Raw genomic sequence first — 14,291 nt, 5'->3', positions numbered from 1 at the left:
TGCACAGATGAGGTGATTAAACTAGGATAGCCTAGGGCCCTCTAAGGACCTCATGGCAAGTGGTCTTACCTGCTGAGCCATCTCCAAAATCTTGTAAGTTTCTATATCATATTCATGTTCAGGCTTACAACAAACTGAACAAATCAAAACATACTTGAAACTGGGATGTAGAGATAGTTTAATAGTTAAGTACTTGCTTGTGAAGCCTAAGGACCTCCATTTGTGGCTCAATTCCCTAGTACCCATGTAAGCCAGATGCATAAGGTGGCTCATGCATCTGGAGTTTGTTTGCAGTGGCTGGAGGCCATGGTGTACCCATCTTCTCTCTCTCCCTCTCTCTCTCCCTCTCTCTCTCCCTCTCTCTCTCTCTCTCCCTCCCTCCCTCTTTCTCTCTCTTTCTGTTTCTCTCAAATAAATAAATAAAAACAAAAATTAAAAAAATACTTGAAACTAAGACTCGGAGTATTTCATTATTCTCCAGTTTAGATATTTAAGGGCAGAGTCATCCAAGTGTGGTCCAAGGATCATTAGATGTGGTCCATAGGACCTTTTAACTGAGTATATGTTGTCAGAAGTCAAAATGTTACTCATAATTCCCATATAACTGTACATAAAACTTTAACTTGAATTATCTGTATTTTTTAAATTTTAATTGAGTTAAACATGATTGTTATTTTTGTATAGTGTAGGTCCTTAACCAGTATACTCAATGCAAGAGGCTAAAATAACTAACAAAAGCAAATATTCCCATCCCTTTAATCTTATTCAGATTCAGAACAAGAAAAACAAATCATTATTTACAAATTCATTCTTCTCTGCTTAGCAATTTGATGGAAAAGTTTCCAAAGCACAAACTTAATATAAAAAGAAAATAACTTTTTTCAACGCTTGATAACAAAATGCGAGAAACTGCAAAAGCAAGTGGAATGGAAGGTAAGGTGATTATTCCTTAGCCCTTCGGGGAGTGTCTCTAGCTTGTGTTCTTGCCAGAAGCAATATCCAGCTATTTATGTTAAATGAGTCAGCTACCTGAGGTGAAGGCAAGCAGGCTTGAGGAAGACCTCTCTACACAGCTTATCAAGAAAGATGAAGAAAAAAATAGGAAAGAGGAAACGATCCAGAAGTAAACTAAAAAATATGGTTTTTAGGAGTCAGAGGGGATTCAAAAGCATGTCCAATTGATACTGGGAAGATAAATATGGCCTAAAGAAGAAAGAAAAATAACTCAGCATTACTGAAACTTGAATTAAGTGTATGCTTCTTCTCGCAGAATAATGCATCAGAAGTCAGAGCTGAAAATTCAGACATCCACAAGAAATCATCCTTTGTTGGAATGACAAAATTGATTAATTGATGCATTTGTAATCAAGGCACAAGGAAAAATTTATATATATGATCTTTATATGCATCATCATTTATTGTGAAGCCTAAGGACCTCCATTTGTGGCTCGATTCCCTAGTACCCATGTAAGCCAGATGCATAAGGTGGCTCATGCATCTGGAGTTTGTTTGCAGTGGCTGGATATATATATATATATATAATCTTTTATTGTCATCTGAATGTAAAATTGCGTTGTCTTTTGGGGGTGCATTATCAACAAAAAGTGAAAATTTATATTCATTAATAAAGAGGTTCCACTTACAAAATCTATTCTTGAGAAACAAGCAAGAACTCCAAATAAATTCACAAGAATGTTGAGGACAGAAACTAAGCTCTGAAATTCTTCTCCAGGGTCATCCATATGAGCATGCTGAAATACTGCATGGTACTTTTTACTTTGTCACAGTGAAAAATAATGAGATGGAGGATTGGAGTGTATACCACACTCCCAGCTATATAAAAGACATTAAAATACATTCTCTTTATATATTCATATTCTGGACATTTATAAATTATAAAAATAAATTATATACTTCTGTTTGTATGGACGTATATACACCCTTAAGTCAAGGTAGACCTTTTGAAAAGAAATACATAACCAATTGCTGCTAGTAGGAATCAAAGAATGGAACATGCCTGTGGACAAGACTGGAAATATCTAGAGAAGTGGAAGGCTTAGAAAATTGAATTTTTTTTTAGCCTTGTAGGAATGTGGAATGGTAGAGTGCTTTATTTATTTGCTCATTTGTTTTTTCTCTGAAATTCATTATTGGCATTTTAGAAGAAAAAGTAATTTTTAGCAAGTAGCAGGAAAATAGTAGAAGAAAGAGAGGAGAGAGAGAGACTGATAGAATCAAATGGTGGAATTTGGATTTGATAAGTGAAGAATGTATTCATGTCACACAATTGGTATTATTTTGGCATCTGCTGACTTCTTTAATAGAAATTTATGCTGACTATGATGGGCAGAATAAAAAGGAAAAAAATTAACAAGTTTTATTCTAAAACAGTAATTTTGCTGCATCTCATAAAATAATTTAATTTTTGATATTCTTTCACATTGTTGGATTAACATTACACAAGAAAAGTCACTAGAAAGAAGTCAGTAAGGGTATACTCTCAATATCTGTATATCAGTGTGCAGACAATGTATAAAAGCAAATCTAAACCATGGGGTGATAAACAAAGCCTCATACAGAATCCCACAGGAAATAAAGTGAGACATTGAAAACGTGAACGTGTTCCAAATGGACAGAGGTATTTGGGTGTATCAGTGAGTATTTGGTAAAAACATAGAAGGCTGGGTTCTGCTTATAACCTACTTACTTAGGTTCTCTGAGGATGGACTAGAAAACTTTTTCAAGTTATTCCATGTTTGAGAATGATTCTAAATTGAAAAGAAGTGTCAATAATTTCAAAGCAAAAATGCTTTAAAAGTATGATAGATCAAATGTAAATATTCCAAGGAACATGAAAAGGGAAAACTATAAATACAAGTGTTGTTCAGCAGAAGTACAACGTGTGTATGACATGTGTCATAGTCTCATAATTTGTATTTTTAAAAGTTTAACAAGTAAAATTTATTTGAAGAGCATAATCCACTAATAGTTCTAAAATATAACTTTAACATGTAATAAATATAGATAAATTAATAAACAAAACATTAAATTCTACTTTGCTTATACCTTCAAAACCAACATTTTGCACTTCATGTTCAATTCAGTTTAGAATCCCTGTATTTTAAGCATCTGCCGGCCATATTACTGGCCCTCTTCTTGGATAGCTCATATGTAAAGAAAATAGATGTCAATAGAGAGAAGATCCACAAGAAAAAAAGAAAAAGAAACTTGTGCAAAACATAGAAGAGTAGTACACTTGAAAATACAAAAGCCTTAAGCCCAAACTACAAGCAAGCTTGAAGGGCAAAGCAAGTAGCATTCATTGCAGGAAGTCCAGAAACAGGGCAGAGTCAGTCATAGCATCAAAGACCAAGTTTCATTCATGTTTTCTTTTCACTGCCATCTGTGTGTTGCCTTTCTCCCAAGTCTGGTGTCTGGGAAGCAGTGGTCCCAGATGTCACACTTTGATACAAAAATGTTCCAAAGTAGAAGAAAGACAGCTTTGCTACTTGTGTCTCTTCCTGTGAGAAATATCTGTGGCCATGGCTCCCATAGGATTCCTTTCCTAGCTTATGTACAGGGCTGAGATAAATACCGTTCCTTAGCCAATCACTGCCCAGGGATGGTACAGAGAATCCTGATTCTGGCCAAGATGAAGTGGGCACTCTCCATCTTGTCTCTCCCACTGAGTGCTGTAATAAAGCCAGGGCAAACTGCATCAGGCTACATGAAATGTTTTCTTAAGAACCCTTAAAAATGACTAGCAAGAAGATTTGGAAAAGATACTGGGAAAAAGAGATTGGTGGCAGTGGTAAGTGCATCCCAGGTTCTTGCAACCTGTTCTCAAGGCAGCCCAAGAAACAGATGCATACATTGGTGTGGGCAGAGAGGTCTCAGGAAGAGGTGCTCCAGTGTGCGTTTAAGAAGCAGGAAAGTGGGGCTGGAGAGATGGCTTAGCATTTAAGGCAGTTCCTGTGAAGCCTAAGGACCCAGGTTTGATTCTCCCATAGCCACATAAGCCATATGCAGAAGGAGGTACATGTATCTGGAGTTTGCTTGCAGGGTTTACAGGCCCTGGCATGCCCATTCTTTTCTCTCTCTCTCCCTCTGCCTCTTTCTCTCTCATAAATAGATCAAATACTTAAAAATATTTTTTAAACAGCAGCAGGAAAGTACTGAATTAGCAAATATCCCCAGGCACCTACGATGGAAGGAAATGGACATTCCTCACTGGACAGAGGAACTATGGTCCCAAAACTGTGACAAGAACCCCACTGACATTGTTCAGAAGTTGGATCCATGACAGAGTAGGATAAGTAAAGCCCCAACTTTGCAGGGAAAATGACTGTAGAACAGTACTATAGGAAATCAATGGTACTGGAGATGTTGGAGAGGGAGAAATTTGAGAAAGTAACTTTATAACTCAATCAAAAGAAATTCTCCATGGACTGAGTTTAGGCAAAGCCAACTTAAATAGAATACCATAAGGGAAATCTATCTATAAAAACTTAGTAAATTAGAATTTATCAATTTAAAAGTTTTTCTTTATGAAACACAAATAATGAAAATACAAGGTGCACATTGAAAGAAGGTGTTATAAAATCATATGTCTGAGAAAGGATTTATACTCATAATAATCAAGAATTGTCATAGCTGAACAGTAAAATAACTCAATTGTTAAATGAGCAAAAGACTTGAACAGACACTATACTAGAGAGGATGTTTGTAAAATAAATAAGCATAAGAAACACATTTAGGGCTGGAGAGATGGCTTAGCGGTAAAGTGCTTGCCTGTGAAGCCTAAGGACCCCGGTTCGAGGCTCGGTTCCCCAGGTCCCACGTTAGCCAGATGCACAAGGGGGCGCACGCGTATGGAGTTCGTTTGCAGAGGCTGGGAGCCCTGGCGCGCCCATTCTCTCTCTCTCCCTCTATCTGTCTTTCTCTCTGTGTCTGTCGCTCTCAAATAAATAATAAAAAATAAATAATTTTTAAAAAAAAGAAACACATTTAGCTATTGGGGAAATGCAAGTTAAGAAAAATGATGACAGTATCATAAAAACGTGGAGCAATGAGTACTCTCAGAAGTTGCCAATATCAACGCAGAATACTTCAGACACTCTGTAAAAGTGTTGGGCAGTTTCTTTTAAGTGAAAGAGTCACTGATTATATCACCATCAGTCCTATGACTGAGTACTTATCCTAAGGAAATATTCACACAGTTGCATATAAATGCTTATTTCTGTTCTATTCATGATACTCCAATTGGAAACAACCCAGATATCCTACAGCAGGCAAATGGATAAATAATGCATGAATAAACAAATTGTGATACATATTTATAATGACATACTACTCAAAAAATATTAGTAGAATGCCACTTGGGTGAATTCCAAAGGCCTTAAGCTTGGTGAAAGAAGACTGCCTCAAAAGGCTCCATGGTGTATCATTCCATGATATGACACTTTCAAAAATGATAGTAAAATGCCAGTAACAGACTCTAGATCAGAGCTTGCCACAGGCAAGAAGGAAAGGAGTCTATAAGGCAGAAACACAAAGGTTTTTGAAATTACAGAATTGTCCTGAAGGTAACATAATGGTAACGGTGGAGATACAGATTTACATGTTAAAAAATTCTATTGAGGGCTGGAGAGGTGGCTTAGCAGTTAAACGCTTGCCTATGAAGCCTAAGGACCCCAGTTCGAGGCTCAATTCCCCAGGACCCACGTTAGCCAGATGCACAAGGGGGCGTATGTGTCTGGAGTTTGTTTGCAGTGGCTGGAGGCCCTGGCACGCCCATTCTCTCTCTTTCTCTCCCTCTTTCTCTCTCTGTCGCTCTCAAATAAATAAATAAAACAAAAAAATACTTTAAAAAATTCTATTGTGTGTTAATGTTAAAATTCACACAGGTAGAATTGTTAAAGCATATAGGTGAATGTACAGGGGTGTAAATGGAAAGGGGATAGGAAAATTAAACCAAGCAGGAGAGTTTTGAGGGGGAAGAAGGAAGGAAGGAAGAATGGGTACATCATACAAAAGCAGCAATGGTCACTATAAGCATGAAAAATGCACAAACATGGGCTGGGGACATGTCTTAGCTATTAAAGGCACTTGCTTGCAAAGCCTGCTGGCCCTGGTTCAATTTCCAAGTACCTATATAAAGCCAGTTGCACAAAGTGGCACATGTATCTGGAGTTCATTTTCAGTATCAAAAGGCACTGGTGCATCCACTGTCTCTCTGTCTCTTAACAAATAAAAACATTTTCTTTATTGTACAAATGAATGTCAGGGACACTTAGATCTGCTAACAACTGTGGCAAAGCTAAACTTCTTAGACTGAATTAAGATGTATCAAAAATAATGTCCAAATAAATTTGATATTTTTAGTTACTTGGAGCAGAAATAAAGAAGCAATAAACTCTCTGCTAAGGGCAGATGGTATAAGGTTAACAGATGACAGAGAGAACACTAAACAATCTTATTGTTCTTATGCCTCCATTAATCTGTCAAGATGACCTTACATACGTAAAAATGGTGAGTTACAAAAGCCAGAATGTACAATATAACTTTGTATATATATATGCACACTGTGAGCAGGACATACCCTTAAATGGAAGCAGCTTATATTTTCAGTGCATGATTGCAATCTTGCTGTACATATGTCCTCCCTAAATAGTCTACAATTCACACATATTATTTTTGAAGTAAGACAGAACAAATAAGTCATGTTAAAATGACAAAAACAGGTAAAAAAAAAATTTAAGGAATGGAATCTCTAAATAAAGGATCTTTAACAGAACACATAGAATTTATGAATTACAATTAAATACACCTCCAGAACACCACAGAAAGTTTTAGAGAACAGAAGACAAACAAATGTGGAATCAAATTCCACAAAAGAAATAAGTCAAATGCCAAAAACCATAGGAAAATTCCTATGTTCATTATTGAAAGAACAGATTTATAGAACCTAAAAATTAAGCACCATTTGGATTCTAGCTTAGGCTCACTAAAAATAACTCCTAGCAGGCAAGACCCATTTCCTTCTCCAGAGATTTCCCAGTAATGGCTGCCATGTCCTCAACAAGTTCTCTTCAACACTCTCTTCTCTCTTGCCGATGATAGGGCCTCAGTTTTACGTGGAGGGGCATTTGGGTTATTTTATAGATTTCTCATTACACACACACACACACATACACACACACATTCTTCCTCCCAACCCCAGCTCTAGCTAGTAAGTATCTTTACCACTACAGGGAAAAGCAACTCCATCATTTTATTACTTTAGCCAAACATCTTGATGATGCTTGACTCCTCCTCTGTTTCTCACTCTCTACATCCCAACCCCTCACAAATGGGCAAATGGGCAATTTTCCCTTAAAATACATATGAAGAATCTTCCCCTTCTTGCATGCCTGCTGCTACAACCCACCCCCAGTACCACTCACCTTATTTTCCCACCCTGTTTACAACAAGCTCCTGCAGAAAATACCTCCTTATGGGCTGGAGAGATGGCTTAGAGGTTAAAGTGCTTGCCTGCAAAGCCTAAGGAATCAGTACCCATGTAAGTCGGATGTCTCTGGAGTTCATTTGCAGTGGCCAAAGGCTGTGGTGCACCCGTTCTTTTTCTTTCTCTTTCTCTCCCTTTCTCTTTCTCTTCTCTCTCTCCCTCTCTCTCTCTCTCTCTCTATCTCTCTCTCACATAAATAAAATTAAATTAATAAAAATCAAAAAATTAAGCTAGGTGTGATGGTGCACGTCTTTAATCCCAGCACTTGGGAGACAGAGATCACTTTAAGTTTGAGACCACCTTGAGACTACATAGTGAATTCCAGGTTAGCATGGACTAGGGTGAAACCATACCTCCAAAAAAAAAAAAAAAAAAAAAAAGGAAGAAAGACACTATCTGCTTAACTTCTTGGTCACCCTCTCCCTCCCTAGTCTTTCCAGTCGTACCTCTCCTCTGATTTAAAAAGTGAAACCTTCCATTGACTCTATCTCATACCTGGGACATGCCAAGGTCCTTAGCACCGCCTTCAGGCCCTCTAATGAAATGCCTGTCCTTCTTTACTACCTTGCACACCTTTCCTTGCTCACTAGCTCCATCACAGTGGTCTTGCTGGGTTGTACCCAGCAGACACACTAGGGCCCAGGCACTAACCATCCTCTGCCTGCAACTCTTCTTCCGCATAGCTAGGCTGGGCATGCAGTTTTGGTTTTGCATGAACGAATCCTCATTTGTGCTTGTTCTCCCAAACTGTCAGGTTCAAGTCATTAAAGTGACTCAGCTGGGACGCTAAATTTCTCGGTTAGCCTACTTGTGGCTCATAGTCTCGTACCGCAAGTCCACTCCATTTCACCTGTCATGGAGGACTCTGACCACCTGGTTTAAAGTTTTAAAGAGCAAATCCAATCCTCTACCTTCCTTCTTTGTTTTATATTCATTCCCTCATGACCCTTTTTACTTCCTTATGTACTCTATTAGTATTATTTATTGTGTTGTACTTTTCATATTCTGTCACAATGATGTGAATCCACCAAGGATAAACACTTTGCCTATTTTGTTTGCAACACTGTCCCAGCACCTTCAGTAGAACCTATATTTGTTTTCCGACTAGAGAATAAGATGAGTTAAAATCACATTTTCTCTTTTTGGGAACTTTGAGGATAAATATAAAATATTTCTCAGAGCTATACCATCTAAGATGCTTTACTATCTAAATAAAGTTTGACAGCCTAGTCTTAGAAAAACCAGAGACTTTTCTATTCAAATACTTTCTTGAATCAAACATTTTATAAACATATTAAATTAGAATAATTATATTGAATTAATAGATATCCTGTGATTAATTGAGAATGACATAAATTTAACTTCCTGAAGCAAAACAATAAACAAATAAATAAAGGTAGATGTTCAATGTTTATTAAAAGGATACGATGAAGTCTCCTACAACTTACAAATTACCAAATCTAAGAAGAGCATCTTCTGTTGTCTTAGAGCCTAAATACAAGAATCCAAAAACAGAGTCCTCTTCAGGACTTTATTACTGACTGATAAAGTTTGCCCTCATTCTCTCCAATACAGGCTGACTTGGAAAGATATTTTCCCTTAGTTCTTGACTATAGTGAAAAGAGGGAAGGAGAAAAGAAAGAAGGAATGAGAGAGGAAGAAAGGAAAGAAAATGAAAGGAGGGAAATGGGAAGGAAAGAGCAGGAACAAAGGGGAAAGGAAAGGAAAAAGAAGAGGAGGAAAGACTGGTTCCTATATCACACCCACTATGGACAGAGTGAGGAATTCCTCCACAGCATCCCAACTCACCCCTCCCAAAAGTCACTGAGATCAAAAATGCTGATTCCTATCACAAAATAGCAACAACCCTTCCTACATGACTGGGAGAAGGGAGATAAGTAATCCTCAAAAGAAATCAAGTCCTTTTCTTATAAAAATGAAAGGTGCTAAGAGAATAAAAGTACAAACTTACTTCCATATATTTTATGTATTTTTAATGCTATAATGTGTTGTAGAAAGTTGTTTACACAATATACTACTTACTCCTAAGTGTATATGAGTTTTCCATACACTGAATTTCTGATTCAACACTTTGATAAACTCTTTGAAATTTTCCCATCCAGTAATCAATTTACTTTTTCTTTAATAAGACATAGCACTAAAACACAATACATTCACTATCTTTTCCTCTCTTTTGCTATGTTAAATAATGATATATATTTTCAATTTATCTATGTTGAATGTTAGGATATGACAGCTGTATTTGTTTTTTATGATGTAAAGTAAAAGATACTATCTCACAGGCTGATTTATTTCCTTCTTTTCTATCCACAATGATCTCACGATGTTATTTCAGGCTAGAAATATGGATATTGAAATACCAGCTTCTTTAACTCTAGAGAACGGTTCTTTCCTACCAACCAATAATTTTACTGGAAAGAGAGGCAGAAAATAAACATTGCTCAAGGCCATCTAAGCCAAATAAACAAGAAGTCCCCAATGCTACACCAAGTTTTGAAGACATTACAGGATTCTTTTGTTAAAGTACAAGATAGAGACAGTCTTATAAAAATAACAAAATCAAGGGCTGGAGAGATGGCTTAGCGGTTAAACGCTTGCCTGTGAAGCCTAAGGACCCCGGTTCGAGGCTCAGTTCCCCAGGTCCCACGTTAGCCAGATGCACAAGGGGGCACACGCGTCTGGAGTTCGTTTGCAGAGGCTGGAAGCCCTGGCGTGCCCATTCTCTCTCTTTCCCTCTATCTGTCTTTCTCTCTGTGTCTGTCACTCTCAAATAAATAAATAAATAAAATTTTAAAAAAAATAACAAAATCAATTAAAGCAAGTTTTGTCACAGAGTTGTCATGGTTATTATTTTGTGGTTGACACAGAAGTTGCTCATCCACATTCTCGATTAAATTTGCATAACGTGTATAAAGAACATGCCATTACTTCAACCAAAATGTTTTGAATGTTATATAGTAAAATGATGTGGAGGTTTTGGGTTATGTTTAGAATTATGTTTTGTTTTATGGGATTTTTCACTTTAAGAGAATCTAGCAAGTTTTATCTCCCATTAGACAATCATGCATGCCCAAGCTTGAAGCAGTGATTTATGCTGTGACATAATATGTTTTTGACACCAAAAAAGTACTTGTCAAAATGCTAGATACAAAAGCAACTATTCTGGGTGTTTTAAAGAGAACCAGGAATACCTGACTTTCATCAGTCAATAATATATTTGACATAAATAATGATTGAAAACTGACAGCTACAAGATGTGATTTAGATGCTCCAAGCTCCCATAAATGAAAAGGCAAGAAATATCAATTTTGCATTTAATAGTAATTTTTGCTCTAATGTAACTGAACTTCTATTCACTGCAGCAAGCAGCATAATAATTGTATTAGTAATTGGTGAGTCATGTCATGAATAACATCTTTAATTGAATACTTGTTTTCACAGGATAGCTGCAACTCTGCCTTGAAATTGGGTTCGATTTGGCACTATAAAAGAAAAGATTTAATCTTCCATCTTCTGCCTGTCTTTTATGAGTAATTGCATATTTAAAAAGAAAGGAAAAACATGAGGTAAGTAATGATGGAGAGTTTTAGACAGTTGTGGTCAATGAAAATGGTGTTAATTTTGGAAGATGTGAATTTTCTGATGCCCCAAGTAAAAGTAGTATATTTTCATAAAACTTAAAGAGAAATGTCTGTTCTAAATAGCTCTGGGGAAATTACACTATCACAATTTATTTTATCTCAAAGATTCACTTTGCTTTGGGACTTCAAATTTTCTTATTTTTACATATTGACTACCTCACCCTAACTCAGATCTTACACATACTAAGTTCATTTTTACAGGACGATATATGTAGATGATATAATCTCCTAAATTCGCATGACCCCCTAGCCTCAGAGTGTCTTAAGCCTAACATTCCATAGGATCTGTTACTAAAAGACTATGACTATGTTAAGGTATATTTTATCTTCATTTTTAGAAATAGATAAAATATCTGTATTCTAACTTGGCTACATTTCAGTAAATAAAGCTCAAGACAGGGTTTCCATGGGTAGCTGTGTACCTCATTTGCATGTGCTTGCTTTCTAAAAGCATTTGTACCCTCCCAGCAAAGATAAGCAATGTGCTGTTTTCCAACCATGCATTCTTTTTTCCTAGCCTGACTCTTCCAGAGACTTGTTCTCAGCCTTCCCAGAGTTGGAAGTGTCCATATGATAGAAGTATAGCCAAATGAATGTGGACAAGCAATGGCTGTCACTTCTTAAACATGGTCCATCAAAAGCTGTTTTGTGCAAGCCATCACCCTCCTTCTGCATCTGCTGGCTGATTATAGATGGTCTCTGACCCTAAAGCAAGACATATTCAAATTGACGTCAGTCTATGAATGACCATGTAGGATGATGCTCAAATTCTAGGAATATAAGAAATAAACTCCTCTTATGCTACAGTTGAGATATCAGGATTACCCTAACACAGTAGCTACAATAACCCCATACACATTCTCCACTTTTATTTTTTTTAATATTTTTGTTTATTTTTATTTATTTGAGAGTGACAGACAGATAGAGAAAGAGGCAGAGAGAGAGAGAAAGAATGGGCATGCCAGGGCCTTCAGCCACTGCAAACGAACCCCAGACGCATGTGCCCCCTTGTGCATATGGCTAACGTGGGTCCTGGGGAATCAAGCCTCAAACCGGGGTCCTTAGGCTTCATAGGCAAGCACTTAATTGCTAAGCCATCTCTTCAGCCCACATTCTCCACTTTTAAATGTGGTTGATTTATGTCAAAAATAAAATAATACCAAATTAGGAGGGAAAAAAGTGAAGCCTATTGTCATACAGAAAGTACAAATTGCTATGTGGATATGATTCTGATTTGTTTCCCAATTCCAGATATGGTTTCCTTTCCACTGAGCAGATATGTTAGCCAATCCAAGAGCAGCTGGTTACCCACCATGGCTGTGTGCCACTAGTGTTCTTGTGTGAGCATTGTGTAAGGTTGTTTGCTTCTGAGTCGCTAAGACTTTGAGTTGCTTGGACAGATGTTGGCCACTTTCCCTGGTATCTCATGTAGTGCCTTCCAGCACTAAATGGGCTAATTGTCTAGGGACAGACTCTCCTCCAGAATCCAACCAGGCCTCTCCATGAGCATACAGTGTCTTCAGCAGTAGGTTCTTACCATTAACCTCTAGTGGGTAATCAAGTGCTCTGACAGAAGACTGTCTTTTTTTTTTTTTTTTTTTTTTTTGGCGGGGGGATATCTAGTAGGACTCCCTGATCAACAGCTCATTGTGGATGTAAACCACATACTGGTATAGAGAATTACAGACCAGTGCCAAGTGAAAGAAAAATCCAGAGAAGAAAGAGAAGTAGAAGAAATTTGAGGGTTCCACCTTTTAGTATAACTTCCAGGATATAGTATTCTATGGTACCAGTTCAATTTGGTTTCAGTTTTGGGTCCCCCCTCACACACACTCTTCCCTTTCCCCCATGCCCTACACTCCTTATTGTTCAAGCCTCCAGATGCCATTCAGGTATGTCAGCAATTCCAGCTGATTCAGGTTAGGAACCACAGAAGAGTGAGACCATGAGATGATTGTCTTTCTGTGGTTGTGTGAGTTCTCTTAGTATGATCTGTTCCAAGTTTGGCCATTTTTCGACCAATTGCAATGTGGGAGCTCCCTACATTATTATACACATCTTAACAGGATGTTTTATATAGCAAAAATAAGGAAGTTACTCAGCCTTTACAAAGATGGATTATTGCAATGGGGGCGTCCAGGTTACAGGGTATTGGTTGAAAATGATCATCTTAATCCATTGTTAGAAAGATGCATAAGTTTTGTTTATGATTACTTTTTAGTAGTTATGCACAGGGTTTATTTTTTTAATTCAGCTAAAAATATCTAATATTCCATTGATTCAGCCATAAACAAAAGTGAAATTATTCTGCCTACATGAAAATGGAAGCAATTGGAGATTAGCATATTAAGCGACCTAAGTCAGACACAGAAAGACAAATATCAATGTTTTGTTTCATTTATAAATTCTAAATTTAACACAAAACTATGTATGTATATATGACATGAAAGTAGAAGCAGAACTACCAAGGGGAGAAAGGGAAGGGCATGGGTCTGAAGAGAAACATGGTCAAAGTTTATCATATACTTGTATGAAAATGTCCTCATGAAACCCAGTACTATGCATAGTGAATATATGCCAATAAAAATGAGTCTTTTGTATTCCAAAATAAACCTGGGCTAAGTTTTATGTATATGGTCTAGCTAGTTCTGTTTGCTTAGAAAATTCTCATAGTTGGTCTTTATTATTATTATTATTAATTATTATGAGCATACAAAGTGAAATATTTCCTTATGGCATTTTATATAGAATTGATCTTAGTTGAGACCACACCCTATACTCCCCATCCCATCTTCACTGTAGCATCCTGCACTCAATAATCCCCTTTTACTTTCATACCACATATGTTCTATTGCCCTCCACTCCCCTCTCCCTTAAAGCTTCTATTTTCCCACCTCATAGGCTGCTTTTCTGGCCTTTACCTACACTTACTCCCACATAAATAGGCACATTAGAAGCTATGATATGCATAAAAGACAGAACATGTGGTGTTTGTCTTTCTGAGCATGAATTACCTTACTCAGTAGGCTATTTTCTATTTCCATACATTTTCTTGGAAATTTCATAATTTTATTTTTATCTACAGCTGAAAAAACTTTCATTGCTTATATTGCCACATTTTC

Source organism: Jaculus jaculus, chromosome 6, assembly GCF_020740685.1.
Source record: "Jaculus jaculus isolate mJacJac1 chromosome 6, mJacJac1.mat.Y.cur, whole genome shotgun sequence".
NCBI classification, from domain to species: domain Eukaryota; kingdom Metazoa; phylum Chordata; class Mammalia; order Rodentia; family Dipodidae; genus Jaculus; species Jaculus jaculus.
Note: the sequence above shows the minus strand (reverse complement) of the source record.